The sequence below is a fragment of the Octopus sinensis genome, linkage group LG19, assembly GCF_006345805.1.
Source record: "Octopus sinensis linkage group LG19, ASM634580v1, whole genome shotgun sequence".
NCBI lineage: Eukaryota > Metazoa > Mollusca > Cephalopoda > Octopoda > Octopodidae > Octopus > Octopus sinensis.
The window spans coordinates 34,585,906-34,608,248 of record NC_043015.1 but is presented as its reverse complement, the minus strand read 5'-3'; the positions used below and the strand labels follow the sequence as shown (position 1 = coordinate 34,608,248).

General features: G+C 34.6%; 1 protein-coding gene across 3 annotated transcripts in view; it reads right to left on the bottom strand.

Moving 5' to 3' along the window:
- The window catches only part of LOC115222224 (blood vessel epicardial substance-like), a 218,911-nt gene that overhangs the window by 26,166 nt on the left and 170,402 nt on the right, over positions 1 to 22,343 (bottom strand). For 2 of the 3 annotated variants that reach the window (XM_036511132.1, XM_029792386.2), the window contains one exon: positions 1,893 to 2,082. The gene's annotated coding sequence lies outside the window, so the exon portion shown is untranslated. Of the gene's footprint in view, positions 1 to 1,892; positions 2,083 to 20,276; positions 20,297 to 22,343 lie in introns of all 3 variants that reach the window. The other variant, XM_036511131.1, reaches the window with a different exon arrangement.

Genomic DNA, 22,343 nt, shown 5'->3' with positions numbered 1-22,343 from the left:
GAGCGATTAAAAAAAACAATTGGGTGGCTAGCTAAAATTTCTAAACTACTTTAAAGAGTTAGGAAGTGTAAATTATATTTAAGAACCTTTCGTTATGTTCCAATACCAGCTTAATTATAAAAAGTGAATTATTTTACTATCTAAATTCTTGATTATTTTAAAAATTATTCAAAATGCAGAGATTTTCATGAGATGTATGGTTAGAAAAGGGCTTGCAGCCATATTTCGATATAGGCTTATGTCCTGGAATGTAAAACACTGAGTTTAGTGTAGCGATTACTATGGCATGGTGTATTGTCTATCATAACTGAAGTGGAGGGGAGAGGGACATCATCAGAGGATCCAGTGTTAGAGAAAATATGTATACACATCTATATCTAATAATGGTCCATGGAGTGTCATTGGCTGAAAAATTTTCAACTTCTTGCCTAATGCAAGCCCTTAGCAATCTCTTGGACTGTTTCGGTATTACGTGTCAAAAGTGAAACAATAACATCTCTATTGTAATGTGAGATAATAGTTTCAGTATTAATACTTTCACTATGTATATAACATACATAGTGAAACTATTATCTCACATTGCATATATACGTGCATACATATATACATACATATATATATGTGTGTTTATATATATATATATATATATATATATATATATGTGTGTGTGTATATATATATATATATATATATATTTATGTATATATATATATATATATATATATATATATATATATATATTATATATATATATATATACATAAATACATGTGTATATATATATATAAATACATGTGTATATATATATGTATATATAGTTATGTATATATATATATATGTGTGTATATATATATATATATATGCATATATATAAACTTACTTGGAAATGGATGCATGGCATTCAATCAGGTAATAATGTAATATATATATATATATATATATACACACACATGCATATATGGCTACAGGACATCACCAACACTAGACAATCACATTTTTGCCACTATTATTCTCAGACTTACTCCGACCCAGAGTAGCAGCACCTGTCAAGGTTCCAGCTACGACTTAACTAGCATCTGTGAAGACATTCCATCTGAGAATGGGAATATAGAAATACTCTTGGTTGGAATCAAAATGTGCAGTAAAACAACTGGGAGTGAGGGATTCCTAGCTGTTGTCACAGCATCCTTCTAAGAGAGAGATACTCTGATATAAAAATCTGCTTTTTTTATGTGATTACTGGTCATCTCACTTTGGCCTGTCACTAGGTACTGACCACAGAGTTTCAGAGGGTGGTACTCATGTTGCACAAGCATATTTCATTATAATGATGTTCGGATGTCTCTTCATGGTGACCTCATTTGTCATTCCATCCACTGAAGGTCCTATGGAAGAGTGGCAACATGTGCAGATCTAATCAGCTGGATGTGCACAATAAGTTGCACCTTTTGTCTGTCACCTGTGCTTCAAACCATGCAGATCTGCAACAGGACCGAATTGTCACCAGAGAGGCTATGGACTGAAAGTCAGAAATGCCGTTGACAATGAAGAAGTACAAGGAGACCATTTCTACGAGTATGTGTCTGTGAGTGTTTCTGCAAAGCTGGGAAAGAAAGAAAAACAAAAATTGCAATGTCCCTGCAAGTGTCATTGGAAAGAGTTTCATGTCTTGTCTGTGGCTGATGATTTGGGATTTGTATCAAGCTGTTCAGGAACAGCAATACACAGAAACCTAGATACATAACACCATGACCAAACACACACAGTACTGTAACCCAACCCACACAACACCATAAACCAATGCTCACTGCTATAATCCAATTCACAGAGTACCACAAGCTGACCCACATAAACAGGATTATCAAGTTTTAAAAAATATATAAATTGCTTACTTTGGATCCTAGTTTTTGGTTTCCTTATTGGGTAAAAATTCAAAAGTGAAGAAACCATATTAAAAAGATATCTCATGCTGCAGAATCAAATTTGGTGCCACGTTCAGCAATCACAAACGGTATGATGGCTTCATATTTTACGGAGTCGGGAAATAGGATTAAATTTTCTGCCTTGGCTGTCTTCGTTAAACTGGAAAATTAAAAGAACATGGAAGAATGGTAACGATAATCTTAGCTGGATTTCAGCAAAATATTACAACTATAGAATATTGGTACTTTGGAATATTGGTGCTAGAAAATAGTCTTGCAACAGAACACTAGTACTATGTGGTCATCCCTCTTATATGTATATAATTTCTCTGAATCTTCAGATTTTAATATGCTAGACCACTGGTTTTAAATTGATATTAATCAAATTAATATTCAATTTTTCACCTTTATTATTTTAAATTTATATATATATATATATAGCAAATGATATATATTTGTGTGATAGATTGAACCAACTTTCATTCATGCTGCTGAAATCACACAAGAGATATGGAATTACTGTGAAAGTGTTAAAGTTCTTAAAATGGAATTAGCAGGAATCTGGAGCAATTTCTTACAGCTATTCTACTTGAATGTGAGGTTGTGATAATGAAAGCAGAAGTTTGAAAGACTGGAAGTGAGGTGTTTCACAGAAAATCATATAAGTATTATATAACATAAATGGAATCTTCTGTAAACGCCTTTATTCATAATATAACTTCCATGTATTGTGGTAAGAGAAGATAGAGTAAGAAAGGAGAAAAAGAGAGGTGATAATAGAGTGAAAAAGAGAAAAAGAAGTAGAGAAGAGAAAAATATTCTAGATAAATAAGGAAAATCAGTTTTTGATTAATCAAAAGATCATTATTTCAAATTCCTCTGTTGATGTTTTCTGCTAAAGACGACAAAATTAGAAGAATGGCTTTGGAATACACTTCACATCTCAATGTTGCACACAATGGCCACAACGAGAGAATGGTGCTGCAGTTTTGATCAGTAACAAATCTCAATGGAAAATTGTTTGTTATTCTTCAGCATGCATTCAGAATGTATGAATGTGTGTGTGCGTGTGTGTGTGTATGTGTGTGTGTGTGTGTGCGTGTGTGTGTATGTGCACACGTGCATATGTGTTCGTTCATACATACATGCATATTTATATATATGGATACACACAGATACACACGCACACACATACATACATACATACATACACATATATATATTACATGGAATAATGCGAGCAAGAGAAATAATATTATTAAGATTATAAATTTGGAAAAGTTCAGGACAAGTTATTAGACTTGGGAAAGTAGAGAACAAGAAAGATTTTTACTTAAAATATTGCAGCAAAGGATAAAATCTTAATGATGATGATACACACGCACACACACACACACCACACACACACACACACACATATATGGGGACAACACCACAAAAAAGTAGCAGTCACCTAATGTGGATAGAACTTATGGATGAGGGAGACCCATGAGGATATGGGACAAAGTGATGAGGACTGATCTTAAGATGATGAACCTTACAGAGAGGACAAAGGACTGAATTGATTGTCAATTTGCTGTGCCTAAGAAGACTCATCCATCCCAGTAGAAATGATATCCAAAAGAAACTTGCTCAAGCTTGCATCTGTTGACATCCTGTCTCACTCCTCTCTCTCTCTCTCACTGCTCTATCAAGCTTTACTCCTACATCTCATCCCTAAGACTCATCATTTCTCAATTTATGATACTACTTGGCTGCTGTAATCACCTAAGAACAGGATAAGCTTATATTACACCCCCTTCCTTCCAATTCCCTTCTCCCCCCCACCCCAGAACCCCTTCCATCCCTGTCCTATTTCCACCAATCACTTCCTTTTTGAACCTTTAGCAATTGCTCTCTCTCTCTCTCTCTCTCTCTCCTCTGCTCTACTCCTCTGCTAACACTTCTCTCAATACTCTCACTTATCCCTCACACAGCCACTCCTACATCTCTCACCAACACTCACTCCATTCACCTTGATCTCCATCCCTCCTCCCACCTCATACATGCACCTTGTATCTTGAGCTACTCCAGCGACCCATCACTACAGCTTTCCACTGACCCTTAGATAGAGAGCAGCCCCTTGTATCTCTGTTGCAAGCTCCTCTCAACACCCAGCAGAGAATCATCATCTCTCCTCCCTCCCTCAAATACTAACCAACTCCATTTAATCCAGAAAGCTTTTTCCTATTTTTTTTTCTTTTTCTCCCTCACTTTTTCATTCTTCCTTTTCTCTTCCTTTCTTGCAAATTACTTGGCAACCTCACGAGTGCTGGTGGCACAAGAAAAGCACCCATTACAGTCTGTAGTGGTTGGTCTTAGGAAGGGCATCCAGCTACAGAAGCTACGATGATATATATATATATAATAATTATAAAAATAATTATAATTATTTGAGGGAATATTATTCCTAACTTACAGGGAAAAATTCAATTTAGAAATACTAAATCAAATTTCACAAAATATAATATATATATATAAAAATTAGAAAAAACCACCTTTTATCAATACAAAATGAACAATTAAATTACACCATCTAGAAAATTATATATAGTAGAAATATTAAAATTAAAATAACAATAATATACTGATGATTAAGTAAATTGCAAAATAATAAAAACGTATATATTTGGTAGAATAACGACACATGTTTTGTGACTATATTTAAGAAATGATTATAGTAAAAAAATTAATAGTAGTAGTAAAATCACTTTGATATAAGTATAGCCACTCATCAGGTTAAAAATAAACTAGAATATATATATATATATTATATATATATATATATATATATGAGAACATGTTGTAAACAAATTTATAAGCACTGACTGAGTTGATATTCCACAGAAAATAAAGGAATTCTTCAATGCAGGATAGCTGTGATAACAGTTTAGTAAACAGAAAAAAGATTTAGAAAAATAAGAAAGTGGCCAGCAAGCTGCTATAGAGAATTGATGCCTGTCCCTATCAAATTCTGGATGAGAATTCTGTACCATGAAGCTAAGAGATCCCTGACAATATATACTACCCTTTTATAATGCTAAATAATGGCTTTTGGAATGTGAGAATGTAAACAAACTTATAAGCACTAGGTGAATTGGTATTTGACAGAAAATAAAGGAATTGTTGAATGCAGATATTGTGTGTGTATGTGGTAAAAATTATGAGATAATTTACAAACACTATTTTAATGTACACCAATCACAACCAATTGAGCATACTAAGGTATTAGGGTAATACATACACGTGTGTGTGTGTGTTTGTGTGTGTGTAAGATAAGAATAATTTAACAATTTAGAGACACTACTCTAATATAACTTTTCTCCAAAGCTGCCAGACCTGTATTTAACTATATCTAATGTGAATTTACAACATTTTGTAGCTATCAGATCTGTGGAACTTATGGATCTATATAAGATCTTTGGAATCACTGTCAGGCACAGACAGATTCTAAAACTGGGATTTAAGATGGTTAGTATGTGTGTATCAATGTGCACATATGTAGATGCATAAATACATACTTGCATACATATGTAACAATCATCATTGTTCTTATTCAAATTCCAGTGACGGAGTTTTTGCTAGATATTAGTTCCCTCCTCCTAGAAAGAATTCAAATAAATAAAAAAAAGCATAGTCATACATACATGCACACACACACACACACACACACACACAGAGTTACTACTGTTGAATTGTGTAAAATTCTTTTGTAAAGGCAGAGACTTGGCAAATTGGTTAAGGCATCAAATAGAATGGCTCACTGCATTCTGATTTCAAATAACGTCAAGATTACTGTGCCTTTATCATTTTGAAATGAATAATTCAAATACCAGTTCAGAGTTGTGGCAAATTTGTCTGAGTATTGTATGGGAAGTGTTGTAATATCTGATCCAGGTGTTTGTGTCCTAATAGCAACATTTGCAATGACACAGGTGTCAAAGTGTACTCTTGTTCTTGCCATGGGTAACCTCTTTAGAGTGGATGGGAAAGATTCACAAGAATGTATAACTACTGGTTTGCTGACAATGTTAAAAGGATATGGTAATCCTATATCATTATAACACTAAAGAATCTTAACCAGTGCAGCACTTTGCAATAGTCTCACCAGAGAAAAAAGTTGATGCAAAGAATGATGCCAGTCATTAATCAAAGGACATTATTAGTTGTCCTGGTTGGATAGTCGTGATAACCTGCTGCGTTCTTTTAGAAAAAGCTGCTCGAATTGAGGAATGTTGAAGAAGTATTAAAGAGAATCTAGCAGATAAAATAAAACTTAGCATCATATATTTCTAAACAATATTTACCTCAACTCTAGATTTCTTTCTTTTACCTATATTCTTTTAGTTTAGAATTTTGAAAGCAAAATTGTCCATTAAATTTGCCAATAAAAGCTAAGATCAATAACTTTGTATACTGGAATCGTTTTTCCATTATGAGGGGCTATCTTTTCTAGACACATACACATATGTATGTATGTATGTGTGTGTGTGTGTGTGTGTGTATTTGTTTTTAAGCAATTCTTCAGCATTTCATTGAATACAAATCCAATAAGGAAAAATCAGAAATGCCTTAGTTTAATAAAAACATTGAAGAGGAAATGGAAAATTTTAGCTTTTAGATTAATATAATTCTATATTTCCTCATTTTCTATACAGTTTTCTGGTGGTGATAACAGAAAAAGGAGGAAGAAGAAAAATTAAGTTTCTTTCTTAATGCCATTTAGAAGGCAAGAGTATCCTTAAAAAGATTATTTTATACATGTGCAAAATAATGATGATGATGATGATGATGATAATAGGTGCAGGAGTGGCTGTGTGGTAAGAAGCTTGCTTCTCAACCACACAGTTCCAGATTCAGTCCCACCGCATGACACCTTGGGTAAGTGTCTTCTTCTATAAGCCTTGGGCCAACCAAATCCTTGTGAGTGGATTTGGCAGATGGAAACCGGAAGAAGCTCATCGTGTATATATATATATATATATATATATATATTATATATATATAGAATACAAAAAATAAACTTAAATCTTGCTTGCTTGCAAGGTTACACAGCCAAACAGGCACATAATGGGAAAATATTATGAAAGTAAAGTGCCCTGAAATGTGAATACAGATGGAATAAAACAAGTTTCACATAAATCTGACCAGTGGTTATTGAAATATTTAGGGCTTTGAGGGTATAAATACCCAAAACTGCATAATGAGCAAAAAATATTCAGAAAATAACTTAACCCTGAAAGGGAAGAAACTCTAGCCTCTCCATTAGACACATTATGATGGGTAAAATATTTTAAAGCGAAAATGACTTTAAAAATACAATAAATTTTTGTATAAGATCCGTTCGTCACCTTGGTGTGAAATAGTTTTTTTCTATTGGTTTCTTTCAAGTGTATTCAATGTATCTCACCTCCAAAGATTTGGCTGCTGTTTCTATTACATTCTGCTACTATGCAACAGCTATCTGCAATAAAGGACCTGAAATACTTGCTATGTGGTAGCAGGGCATGCAAGAAATAGCAACCAAATCTTTCCTTTTTCTGGGGAAAGGAGCTGTTTACGTGTGATTTTGATGTCATTCGCTGAAAGCATGTGAAATCACCTAGAAAAGGAAAAAAAAAAACAAGAAACAAAACTCTGTTTCTGGGAAACTCAGACTTTCCCAGCGACCCAACAGGTCATGGATAATTTAGTATATATGTATATATTTGTGTGTGTATGTCTGTGTTTGTCCCCTCACCATCGCTTGACAACTGATGCTGGTGTGTTTATGTCCCCCGTAACTTAGCAATTCGGCAAAAGAAACAGATAGAATAGGTACTAGGCTTACAAAGAATAAATCCTGGAGTCAATTTCTTTGACTAACACCCTTTAAGGCAGTGCTCCAGCATGGCGATAGTCAAATGACTGAAACAAGTAAAAGTAAAAGAATAATAAACAAACATTTTAAATTTCAGAAAGGAAGAGAAATGGAAAATAAGTGTAATTTTTACTCTCTTTTCTTCTACTTCAAATTTGAAGAAGTATGTTTTTATTTTTTAAATGAAATATTCATTTATTCTGAATAATATCATAGAATTTCTTTAGGTGAAAATGTGATATTTTGTTCAGTGATGGCTCCTAATTAACTACAGATTCATTCCTTTCCCCCCATGCAATATCAAGTGATATTAGAGAAGTAGAGAGAGAATGATGTCTTCAAACGGAACCTCACTGACAACTGTTGCCGTTTCTATTTCACAACTGAGTTGCTAATATTAGCAATCATAACATTTGTCTTAGAATTTTACAGATTAAATCAAAATCAACATCATTCAAAGATGTTAAATTCCATGCCTACTCTTTTTTGGTGTTTAACTCTATTACCCACTCTCTTGGAAGATTACATATCAAATTTCCAGAATCTATTAGTTCCAAAGCAAGGTAAAAGGTATTTTTAGGAAGCAAGTGATTTGTAGAATCTCATAGTTGACTGTGCATTAATTATGACAGCTTCTCAAGATATGTAGTTGCAATACAATCATTCCCCAAACAATTCCAACTAAATGTTTCATACCATCATCATCATTTTCACATCTGCCTTCCATGTTGGCATGGGTCGGATGGCTCATGGTAGTCTGAGTCATTTGTTATTAATAGTGATTGTTCTCATAGACCAGTGTTTATACATGATAGTTTGGTTTGGTTTCTATAGCTGGATGCCTTTCTAACAGCCAACCACTTTACAGTGTATAATGGGGGAATTTTCTTGTGGCACAAATACTAGGGAATGTCTTACTCATCAATCTATCAAGAGGAAGTGTGGGAGGAGGAGGAGGAAGACTTTCCATTGTGTCACCAATACTGGAGGTGGGGCTTAGTGTGCAATAATTGTAAAAAAGTACTCAATACCTAAGATGTGTGAACTAAACAGTGAAATAGGAGAGTATGATCAATGACAGAAGAAAAACTAGAAATGGGTGGGTGAGGGGAGCAAGAAAAAATTTGTGTGAAGAGAACTCAATAAACGAAGGTGAGTGCATTTGCTCATATGACCAAGGAAGAAAACGGGAATGTAAAGAATAACAACAGAAATACCAGAATGGATGAATGAATGAAGCAAGGGTTTGATAGAGAAGGCATGGTTATTTGGGGTGAAGTTAAGACAAGCAGGAATAGAAGAAAGGAGGAGTAGAGAAGCATAAGCAGGGTACGTTTGAAAGGGATTGGAATAGAGAGATTGTGTGGGCAAGCTGTGAACATATGTTTGCATGAGTGATGAGGTGTATGCGTGCTTGGATTCCTATTAATAATATACAAGGATTAATGAGGTGCGGGTGTGTGCATGCATGCATGTGTGTGTGTGTTTAAATGATGTTATGTTCTTGAGGTAATCTGCAACCTTGTGTGGAAAAGTGGGTGTTAGAGGATGTGTGTGTGTGTGAGTGTGTGAGTGTAGAATTTCTGTAACAAAATAAACTTAATGACATCAAACTTCCAGTAGAATTTTGGTGCCTGATTTCTTGGCAAATCTCTTCTAATACACAGCTCCTTTTAATTAGACAGACTAAAGGAGACTGCATATTAAAGTGGTTTCCCAAGATGTTCATCTAATAAACACAGATGCAATACTGAGATCCCTGTGAGGAGAAGTTTAACACTAAAACTCACTTTATTTATCAAACTTACAATTGTATGTTTCCAGTTGACTTTAACACTACTAATGACTCTAAGAGATGATCAAATGTAAATAAAAGATTTCTTGAGGTATGAGAATCTCTTTCCATTACTCCATGCTGTATATCACATCAGTTTATCACATCAGTTCATTCATAGCCATTATATTCTATGGAGACTTACTGTAGTTTGTGTTTTATCCTTCATTTGTAGGAGACAATGGGCACCGTAAGTGGTCCTTATGACCTTATACAGTAGACTTGATTCAGAGAGATATATATAGAGAGAGAAAAGAAGAGGCAGAGAGAGAAAAAATAATAGACTCCAGTACATGATGACTTTATTTATCAATCCTAGAGGAATGGATCACAGGGAGCAGAACATTGAGCACAAGGCATTTTCCACAATCAAATTCTTTTTATAGAAAGTTATTTTTATACAGGAATTGATGTAATAATATTTATTTCACAAGGTTGAATAAATTCAGAAAATACAAGGGTCCGGTAATCACAGTAAATGGAAGCAACCTAAGAGATTAGTATGTTTGAAATAAAACCACTGATGTGTGTGTGTGTGTGTGTGTGTGTGTGTGTGTGTGTGTGTGTGTGTGTGTGTGTGTGTGTGCGCGTGTGTGTATGGTTATGAAAGAGAGAGAGAAAGAGAAGTGGTAGAGGTAAGAAAACAGAAACAGTGACTGACACACGTGATTATGATATAAATCCACTGATGATAGAAGGGCAGCTACCCATAAACCAATAGTCAGTTAGGTGTGAAATTAATAAAGTGATAATTTAATTTAGTTAACGAGAATAAACTATACTCATGACTTGTGCAGAATCTGAAAAAATAGAAGGGGAGGGAGTTTAGATTTAGGACTGTTGGGTTTTGAAGATGGTAGATATTTATAATGTGAAGTTTTCATTGGAAATAGATGGAGAAGCAAGCTGATTGTTGTCAGAGCAGAGCAGTATTTAAACTGTAATAAAGAGATGACCCAAACAACCACTGAATATATTACATAGAAATATTGATAAATAGCTCCTGATACAATATATAGCATCTATTTGATTAATGCAGACAATCTAAGTGCTGTCAATATATATTGATTATCTAATGAAGTGTGTAATGGGAATCTGATGAGAGAATCAGGGAATTACAGGCATCTAATGGTCTCAATAAGGAATGAAACTGGAATGATATGAAGGAAGAAGGGAGAAGAAGTGTGACAGCAACTATTGGAAGAAAGAGAAAATTTAACAACAACAACTCGTGAATTGAGATGACAACTAAGATTGATGATATCTATTGACTTTACACGAGTTCAGTTTTGGAGTTGGAACTATTCTGGAATAGTAATTTTCATACTAAACTAGATGGTGAAGATGGAACTTGTTTTGGGCCATTTCGGCTGACTAAGGTATGAAATCTATTTGTTCTACTATTGTATGGTTAGCGGTATTTCAAGACTCGAAGGAAAAGGGATTTTCTGCATCCTTGGATATGATGATAGTGTTTTTCATAAGGAAATGATGATGGAAGCTGCAGTAGCAAATATAAGGACATACAGAAAAAATAAAGAATCATATAAAAAAAATACCACAGTAAACAGTATGGAATATTTTACATTGTAAAGTAATATTATTTGTCAGCTAGGATTGAAACAACTTTCTACTTTTCTAAACTCTTAAAAAGAACCAACATTTATAGTACCAATACCAACATCTTAGAACTGACCATTAATTACTAACTGACCTTAGAAACTTATTTTGATATGCTGGTCAACCAGGCAACAATAGGATCTCTCTATCATTTACCATTTATAACCTCAAGTGGTTGTGGAATTGGCTGAAGAATTCTTTGCAAATATCACTGGAGACATACAAGCTAATCAAGTGTAACAACTAAAGAATTCACACATGCTTCAAATCAAAGTCTTGTATCAGTGAAGAAATCCAAATGATATGAAGTCTAACTGTAAAAGAAAAAATGTAGTTAAACATGCTGGACATAGAAGGGGAAGAAGGAGCTGCATCTTACTTTTGTCATATTTTGACATTTTCCAACAAAGAAGAAATGGAAAATACTTTAGAGAATGAAAATATATTTCTCTGCAAATTTAGTTTTGTCTTGTGTAAAACCCCACCAGAATATCCCCAATATTAAATATGCCTTACATGCAGTAATATTCATCATTGTCACAGAATATTCTTCACATTTTAGACTGTTAGTGAATTAATGTTATCAGGGTTTTTTTTTTACTTCATATTTGCATCTATTTACAAAAAAAAAAAATAAACGTATAGGAAATCTGTATCTTATAAATCACTATGGTGATAAACAGATCCTAACAATATTTTACATCATTGAGGTACTTTATGGACAGAAAAAAATGGAAATATTTTGCTAAAGACATTAGCAATACAACAGTTTAAGTTTCCATTTATTGTGAAGTTTGGACATGGCTGTGAGGTAAGAAGTTTCCTTCTCAACCAAATGATTCCAGGTTTAGTCCTATTGCATGAAACCTTGAGCAAGTGTCTTCTATTATAGTCTCAGACCAACCAAAGCCTTGTGAGTAGATTTGGTAGATGGAAAGTGAATGAAACCTGTTATATGTGCGTGCATGTGTGTGTGTGTTTGGGTCTGTGTTTGTGCCCCACCACTGCAAGAGAGTGAGGAAAGTAAGAAACTTTTAGTTGATAGATTACAGCTGTTAACTTTCAAGAGATAGAATTAGTGTGTGTGTGTGTGTGTGGGGGGTGAGATGAGAAAGTAAATAGAGTTGGAGAAATCATGGTTGTGAGTTTCCTTACTTGACTCCCTCCAATGAGTTCATGTGATAGGGCATTGAAATAAGACTATGGTTCAAATATATAGAAAACAAAAGAGAGAGGTGGGTGAGGGAACAACAAGCAGGTGTTTGACACTAGGGAAAAATGGGAAAGTCTTTGATGTTTCAAGCCTATGCTCTTTGTCAGAAAGGAATGAAAAGAGGAAAAAATGGAGAGAAAAAACATGTTGGGATTAATGGTTTCACATATTATCATGAATTATCTTGATTAAATGAAAATATATTTATAGTTCATAACTTCTTGAACGTATTTCTCCTTTCTTAATATCATTGAAAGATGATTATCAGGGAATGGCGTCCACTGATGTTTTCTTTCTAATTCCTTCAATACACACACACACACATACACACACATTTCTGGAGGAAGAGATTCTGACTGTGTCAGTTAATCAGTTAGTATAACAAGTATTAGTCTCTTCATTGGTATTTCTGGCAAAGTAATATAAACTGAAACTAAGCTAATAACAACATCTTATCTATAATAAGTGAACCTGAACAACCGTGACTGACAATTACAACACAGTTTACGAGAATGGAAGAGTGACTCTTCTATGGCATTAACTCTACTATGGTGTTATTCTATTATAATACCAGCTGTAGCAAGAAATTACCAATTTTTAACAAGTTAATACACCAAGCCAAACCATTTTCTCATTGCTACATAAACAAGATTAAGTATTTTTCAATTGGAGAGATTAAAAGTGGTGATTAGTTCTGTTTCCATTTTAATCCCCAAGCAGGTGGGAGACAGACTGCTTGTGGGGATACACCTCTTCTGAATCTCAGAGAAACAGAACTCTAGTACATAGCTACAGTTTCTATGGTTTCAAATCGATGGTGGATCATCTCTACTTGGATAAAATACAAGCATATGTCAATAAACTCTCAATTAGCTATAAGCAGGTTCATGACTGCTAAATTCTCCCATAAGAAGAACTTATCTAGTTGTATATCTGTGCATGCCTCATCAGTTCCATGACAATACATTAACCTAACCTCCTCATCCTCTGTAGAACTGATTTACAACCTAACATGGCTTATTCAGAGGAATAAGGCCAGTTACCATAACTGGGGCCACAGGAGGGAAGAATGAAATTATCCTGACCTGAATGGCCACAAAAACTACACTCCATTAAAGGCACACAGAGGCAAGGCGATGGTGTCCATCTGGCTAATGGATTCTGTTCACAAGAACAAACTCTAAGGAGAATTCCAGAAAGGCTTAAATATGCTAAATTTTTCTCAAAATAATTTGGCTGATCTGAGACTCGCTCAATAAACTGACTACATACAACACCCTCCTGCCACACTGACCAACAAAATGACAGTATACAACATTCTCATTACTCTCCATCCAATACAATGAAGCTTCTTACATTCTCTTGTCTCACTACTCAGCAAAATCACAAAATATTGTCTCATTGTCCAACACATTGACAATAGAAAACAATAGCTTGTCTCACTCTTTCCACTATACGATATAACATCCTCTTGTCAACAGAATTCTACTCTCTCTCTCTCCTGTCTCATCTCCCAACACAATAATAGCATCTAACATTGTCTTGTATTCCTGCCTAACACAACAACTTCAGTCTTCCGTCACTGGCCGACACAATAACAGGGCATCGTAACTTATTTGTTCATTGTACAGTGACAATATAGGACACTATCTTGCCTTACTGCCTAATACAATTTTTTTGTATTCTTTCACACATTTCAGTCATTTGATTGCGGCCATGCTGGAGCACCACCTTTAGTTGAACAAATCAACCCCAGGACTTATTCTTTGTAAGCCTAGTACTTATTCTATCGGTCTCTTTTGCTGAACCAATAGGTTTCAGGGACATAAACACACAATATATGACATCCTCATTATTTACCCTTGTCCAACACAACAGGTCTTTATATGTCGTGTCTCATGGCTCAAGAAAATGATAGTAAAGAACTCTCTCTGGCAGTAAAACAGAAATGTGTTCTATATAACAGTATGTTGTATTGAGCAATGAGCTAAGAGGCTGCTATATATTTGAATTGGTCAGTAAAATAGCTTCCTCTTGTCTCCCTGTTGTATTGATCTATTCATATCATGTCTAGTTCCTTGTCTCATTACCCCAAACGTATCAATATGTTAATGCCATGTCTCCCCTTTTGGCTCAATAACTTGCATCAACCCAAGCCGTCAACATGTCCACCTCTTCGTCTTACAGTCCCTATTTTACCAATTCCCTCACCCCCATGTCTATCCTCCGGCCTCATTCTCTTCGAACCAATATGATCACTGATCAAGAGTTCAATAAGCCATCTCCTGATTACTCTACAATGATAGTCATGTAATAATCTCCAGATAGTTGATTAAGAGATAATCTCTCTCCCTCTCTGATTCATCTTTTGTTGTTTTAAGATTAAAATTATTTTATGAACAAAGTGCAGGAGTGGCAGCGTGGTAAGAAGCTTGCTTCCCAACCACTTGGTTCCTGGTTCAGTCCCACTGTGTGGCACTTGGGCAAGGATCTTCTGCTATAGCCTTCAGCTGACCAAAGCCTTGTGAGTGGATTTGCTTGGCAGAAACTGAATGGAGTCCATCCTGTGTGTGTGTGTGCAGAATAAGTACTCGGCTTACAAAAAATGTCCTGGGGTTGATTTGTTCGACTAAAGGCAGTGCTCCAGCATGGCTGCAGTCAAAATGACTGAAACAAGTAAAAGAATAAAAGTAAACAATCTCATTGTAATTAAGAACAATATCCATCGGAATACACACACAGATACACATGGTAAAAAATGTTTGAGTGGGTGGTAACTATATATAACAGTGTAGATACACACTTATCTTTAATGTACTCACACACATATTTGTTTTTATTATTATTGTATAGTGACACGAAATAAAATGTCACTAAAAATTATTTCAGTCATTGCAGACAAAAACGTATTTGTGATGACATTCAACAAAAGGCAGAAATTATTGTGTCTTTAAGACGAAATATTTTATGTTCTTTAGTGCTTCATCTGATGCGCAAGGGTTTAATCTTGAAGCTGAAAGATATACGAATATTGGTTTGTCACCCATGTCATGGCCTCATAATAATCTTCTTGAATTAAATCCCCACTCTGAACTGCAACAACCACCAAGACTCTTCTCTAACCATTACCTGCTGTACTATGTAGTCACCGCTCACTGTGTTCTCTAACAGCAACAACTACCACCATTTTCACCATCACAATCACCACTTCTACCACCTAGACTATACTGTAATGACCTGCTACTATATTCCAAAGCCATGATTCACTGTGTACTGTAACAATCATCACCACTACTAATATAGTTTACTGTACTATAGCCATTCCCTATAGTACATGGCTATAGTACATATGTGCTATAAGAACCACCACCACCACCACACCTTATACTTTAGCCGTCACTCTATACACTTAATTCCTCTATATACTTCAGCTACAACCAACCATTAACTGCAATCACTTGTTTACCCAGCTGTTATCATCCATTACCATCACAGCAGCCTCTTATATTGTTTAGAGGTGATCATTATTCTGCACCCAACATATACCCACCTTTTTTTCAACATCTACACACACACACACACACGTGTGAGTGTGTGTATGCTTTGTACCATGACACCATCGACCAGTGAACAGATTTAATTATTCTTCTTCTATTGAAGTCAAAAGAGACATTTCAGTGAAGACAAAAGCAGAGCAAGGAAACCCATTATGTTCTTAATGACAGTCAAGCACTAAGTAATTCACAAAGTTAAAATATTACCTGCAAAGGAATTAATACCATAATCAGATTGCTTTCTAGAGTTGCAGTGCCAAACTTATGCTGTTTTATTATTAAATATGTCAGGATTAACTTTACTGGTTCCATCCCATCTTCTCTCAATATATTTATGTCTCTAACCCCAATTTCTCACTGGATAGTTTTTAGAGAATAGTGTAATGAAACAATCCTATTAGCATCACCATTAAGAGACACTGTCACAGTAGGATGGGCAATATCACAGTGGATATTTCACATCAGGAGACTTCATTCCTGGAGTAGACGTCTAATGTTCAACCACTTTGAAATTAAAACAACAACCTTATTGATGGATGCCTGTACACAGTCACTCAACTTGCTCAAAATTGCAGCCAAATCTTGCTCAGATTGCCTAAAAAAAAATGGAAGAACGTATTGAATAGACTGAAACTGTACAAAAAATAATGATGAGATGATCATGGCTAGAATACCTCTGATTACATTTGTCTGATTACATGTTTGTCTGACCTAGGGTTTAACAACAACAACAGTAAACCCACAAACATTAAAACTGAACATATATGACTCTGATATCTGAATGATATATCTAGAGATATGACATCTGGTTACCATATATCACAACTGAATATGTTCTGTATTATAAATGACAACTAAATATGGAAAAAAATCTACATTATAAATGATCTTCATAAACATGGTCTAAAGATGTTATATGATATATCATTACTAAGTATGATATATTACAAGTGGATATGGTATACCTACATATGTATGTGTACATATAAGTATGTGCTGATATGTATAAATATATGCATAAAAATATATGTGAATACATATATGGTAGCAAGGCAGTTTATCTAAAGACATGAAACTGCTGCCAGACACCCTGGCTCAGTTATGTGTAGGGGATTGAAGACTGGCTGCACAGTGCGACAGCATATAGCCTTTGTCTGTCTGCCTCCAATAAGACCATCTTAGTTGTTTATGACTGTATTTAATGACACCTCCTTAACGGTGTGAGTGTGTGCATCTGTGTCCATGAGATCATGGGAGTGTGTGTATGTGTGTAGGATTCTGCGATTGGCATAAGCCTTAATTTTCTAAAAGATACTTTGATACACTCTGGTGATTATTGCTTTCTTTCTTTCTTTCTTTCTTTTTTTTTTGTAACTTGTTGTATTAGACCCCAACAATAAGAATTAAGTTGAAAATAATTCTGAAACAGTCACGTTGAGTGTCACTGTTGCAATAAAACTGGGAGAGATGGTGTTTGTTTTGCAAATGTTTCTTTGTATTATAACTTGTGTTTTTCAGACCAGAAAGAGATTATAATACGACAGCTGTATTTTGTGAATAAGGTGATTGTGAAAGACTATCGGTAACATAGCTTCATGTTAGTAAAACATAATGGCAGTAGCACAGAAAGATCATTGGTGTGCTTGTGTGTATATTTCATTAGCAAGATGATACTATTGTCCTAAGTTCAGGTGGCAGCTACAAAGTTGGTCCCAAAATGGTTGCACAATTAGATTGATAAAAATAAATTCAATTTGTACTTAACTAAAAGTAACACTAATATGATTAGTTCTTCATGGATTTTGGTCGAAGACTTTATAGACTCTGCTATAAATGAACAAAAGATAACTGAAATAAGTGAGAGATTTGGACAGTCAATTTGTTATTGATTGCTAATGATAGATTTATTGATTAATGATTGATTATGGCTTGTGGGATGACAAGAAAAACAAATGTAAAATTGTAACATTATTCTATCAAGTAAAAAAAAATAAAAAGCTAGTTTAATCTCATATCATTCCAATCATTTTAAAATCCAATTCTTTTTTTTACACTGCTGCTGGTTGCAAAATGGTTTGCATTATTAGATGCAACTCTACTTTGTGTTATCTTCATTACTTACTTTTTAAAGTCCAAATTATATCATTGATTGAATACCATGAAGAACTAAACTGCTCGTCTTAACTTTTTGGGGATCCTATCCTTTTTTTCCCACATAGCCCTAAACTTACATACCTCTGTCCCTTACTATTAACCACCAGTTTTCTCTGAGTCTCCCTCTCTCTTCTCCTCCCTTATCTCCCTTCAAACAACACTAAACTGTTTCCAATGGCATTAAAATAACATTTCTGCTAGAAATAAAAGACAAATCTCTTACATTACCATCATAAAGAAGGCAGTTCACATTGGATAATGAGATTCTCAAATACTATGTCCGAAAAAAATGTGATGGTCATGGTAGACTTGTCTTTCATTATAGCTCTCTTTGATCAGAATAGATTTAGAGAACAACAGGCACCATGTGCAAAGAGTAGTAGTTGTAGTAATAGTAGAGTGAGAGTGAGAATGGTTAAAATTGCATGTTACCAAGCAACATCAGTAAACATAGATATATATATAAGGGGGTACTGAAAAGTTCCTTGCTTTAAGGGTATCACAAAAGGCCTGGCTGGTGGCTCAACCTTCCAAGTTCTTTTACAGGGCTTAGAAAACCTGAAGGACTGCTGCAATAAGTGTGTGAATCTGAGAGGGGAATAGGTCGAATAATATCATAACTAACTGATCCTCCTGTACTTCCCTTTACTCAAAGCCAGGAACTTTTCAGCACCAATTTGTGTGTATGTGTGTGTATATATATATATATATATATATATAGTGCAAACATAAAGAATATTAATATGAAATATTAAAAGCTAATGAACGTATCTAAATTATAATTAACAAATAAAGCAATATTTTTTCAATCAATAAACATATAAATAAATAAATTACTCCATTATTTCTTAAATAAATATTATATTTATCATTCTGAAAATATTTATGAAATAAAAAATTCCAAAACTAAAAACGTATTACTTATCGTTTATAAAATTATTTGTGAAAAAAGTACTTATTATTATTATTATTATTATTAAATTTTCTTTCGATTAAGTTTAAATTTAATTGTAATTCGAATTGAAGTTATAGCCATGAAACGTACGTAGTATTTTTACTTATTATATATTGTTTATTTATTTTTTTTTTACTTTTTGTGATCTAGCTATATGTTTTATAATATATTTTATTTTTTCTTTATGATTTGGTTTATGTCTATCATTGTTTGATTTACATAATAGTGGTTTTTCTCTAATTTATATATATTACATATTTATATTATGAAATTTGATTTAATACTAAATCGAATCTTTCCCTGTAAGTTTGGAGTTATAATCCCTAATATTATTATAATAATAATATATATATATACATACATTATATATATATATATATATATATATATGTATATATGTATATATATAAATGGAAAAACGCAATAGAGCAATATAGGACATTAAAACATTCAGACAGATAGATGATAGAAAGGCAGACAAAAGGACAGGCAAACAAACACGGGTCATTCTTGGCTTTCTTTCATCTGTCAAGTCCCAGGCATCACGACCATTTCGACCATTTCGGGCAGTTACACTTGAGACGGTTTGATCTGGTTGCCCCCCAAAAAGTCTAAGCTAAGAGAATTAGACCCCTTTGTAAGAAAGCTAGCAAATGTGTATGGCAACAAAGACAAAATAACAGACAAACAAACAAGAAACAGAGAACATGGTACACAATTACGAATAGAAACAACAAGAATATAACAACAGGTGTCTTTCGACTGAGAACGAATCAAATTGAGCTGGGGTGTATGAAGTGAAAGCCTAGCGGAAGGAATATAAGACATGGACACAAGAGGTGTTAGTGTTCGGCAGTCAGGCCAAGAAAGGAAGATCATGGCTGGCCAGACACCGGTCACGTGGAAGGAGGAGAGATGGGTAGGGGGCAGCAGGATTGCTCATTGTATGGACACTCAAAGATTATACACCCATTAAAATAGGACAGTCAAGGTTGCAATACCTTGGTTATAGTTCTGCTCAATCACAGTTTGACCCTAGAATTTAGTTGATGCCATTATCCAGCTTCAAGGTTCAGAGTATCACTTCCAAAACCATATTTGAAAAATAGAATTAAAATAACTTACGTGAGTTTCCCATCTGAAAGCTTTAAAGTTAAAAAAAAAACAATAAAAATATATGAATATTTTATAAGGCAGAGTGTTAAATTATGCATAAAACTGAAATTTAATCAGTGTATTCTCTCACTCCCTTTCAAACACACACACACCGTTTTAATTATAAAGGTGATGAGAAGAAAAAATGTAAGAGAAAAAGGATTTCCATGTTCTGGGTTAAAAAATGCACACACACACACACACACACATGCACACTTATGTGTGCATGTGTGTGTGTGTGTGTGTGCTTGTGTGTGTGTGTGATTACACATGAAGCACTACTCTAATAAGAAGAATTTTCAATGAAAAAGAAAGCAGCATCATGGAGAAACTAGCTGAATGCAATTAACGGTTAAGCCGCATAAGCTAGTAAATTGAAAGGTATCTTTAAGAGTGACCAATGTATGTTGTAATGTAAAGATAATCGTAATTGGAGCTGTTGAAGCAGGAAAGCTTTCAGGTGTGGTGAACATGATAGTAATAATAGAATAAATTCCACCTTCTGACAGTTTCAAAAGAGACCAACAGTGTAATTGTTAGAAGACCTAGTTACCTGAAATAGTAATCCAAAGAAATAGGTTGACAGAAGCTATAGAATATAGAAACCATTTGATGCAAATAAATCTTGACTATAAAGACATTCTGTAAATGGTAGGTGCTCTTATCATAGACAAACTTCTCAACAGAAATGTATTCAATTATACAATTAGCTCACACACCAAATTTAGTGTCCTACACATCTGACCAACTGAGTAGTGATATCACTTGATAACAACTAAATAATGCTGTCCCCTAGTAGCAGCAGGATGAAGCTGTGTTTGAATGACAGCCAGATGAAGCTAATGCTGTCCCCTGAGCACTCCACAGACACGTGTACCCTTAACGTAGTTCTCGGGGATATTCAGCGTGACACAGAGAGTGACAAGGCCGGCCCTTTGAAATACAGGTACAACAGAAACAGGAAGTAAGAGTGAGAGAAAGTTGTGGTGAAAGAGTAGAGCAGGGATCACCACCATCCCCTGCCGGAGCCTCGTGGAGCTTTAGGTGTTTTCGCTCAATAGACACTCACAACGCCCGGTCTGGGAATCGAAACTGCGATCCTACGACTGCGAGTCTGCTGCCCTAACCACTGGGCCATTGCGCCTCCACACATCCTCATATATATAGGTGCTTACATACATACACATAACATGATACATATATATTTAGACATTTATATGTATAAATATGCATATATATATATATATATACAGACATACATTCGCACGCCCACATACAAACACACACATATATATAAACCCTCCCATCACACACTTACACCCACACATATACAGACATATGCATATCCATATAAATGAAGGGGGTGTGTGCATGAAAGTCGCACATATGCACCAGACACAGTCTTACACTCATATACATACATACATACACATGCACACACATATACATATAATATATATACATACATATACATACACATATACACACACCTGCACTCACAAAATTAAAAAGGAAAGAATGAAACCTATATATAAAAAATGAAAAAATTAATGGAAATTAAAGCATACGTGCAGGAACATAGTAGAAATGTGGATTCTAGCCATGATCTTGGGGATGGGGGGGGGGAGCAAAACCATAAAAGGTATTTTGTTTGTGTGTGTATGCATGTATGTATACATATTTGTGTGAGTGTGTACAAATGTAGATGTTGTGAATGCAGAAGGTTTATGTCTAAGCATTGTAGAAATATGGCTGTGTGTATTTTTTCATCTTTTTCCTTTTTCCATCTGTAAGAGTTACTTCCTTTTTATTCAGAGGATTTTCCGTGGCATCCGTTGCCATCAATGGCCAATGAGAATGCATGATAGCTCTTCACTCCGATGTTGGACACTCTTAGTACTATAATGACAACCTTTCACTGTTTATTCTAAATTATAATGTGTGTGTGTGTGTGTATGTGTGTGTGTGTGTGGTGTGTGTGTGTGTGTGTTGATCTGATCAATAAGTATCCGGACTGTTGCCATAGTAACAAAGCTA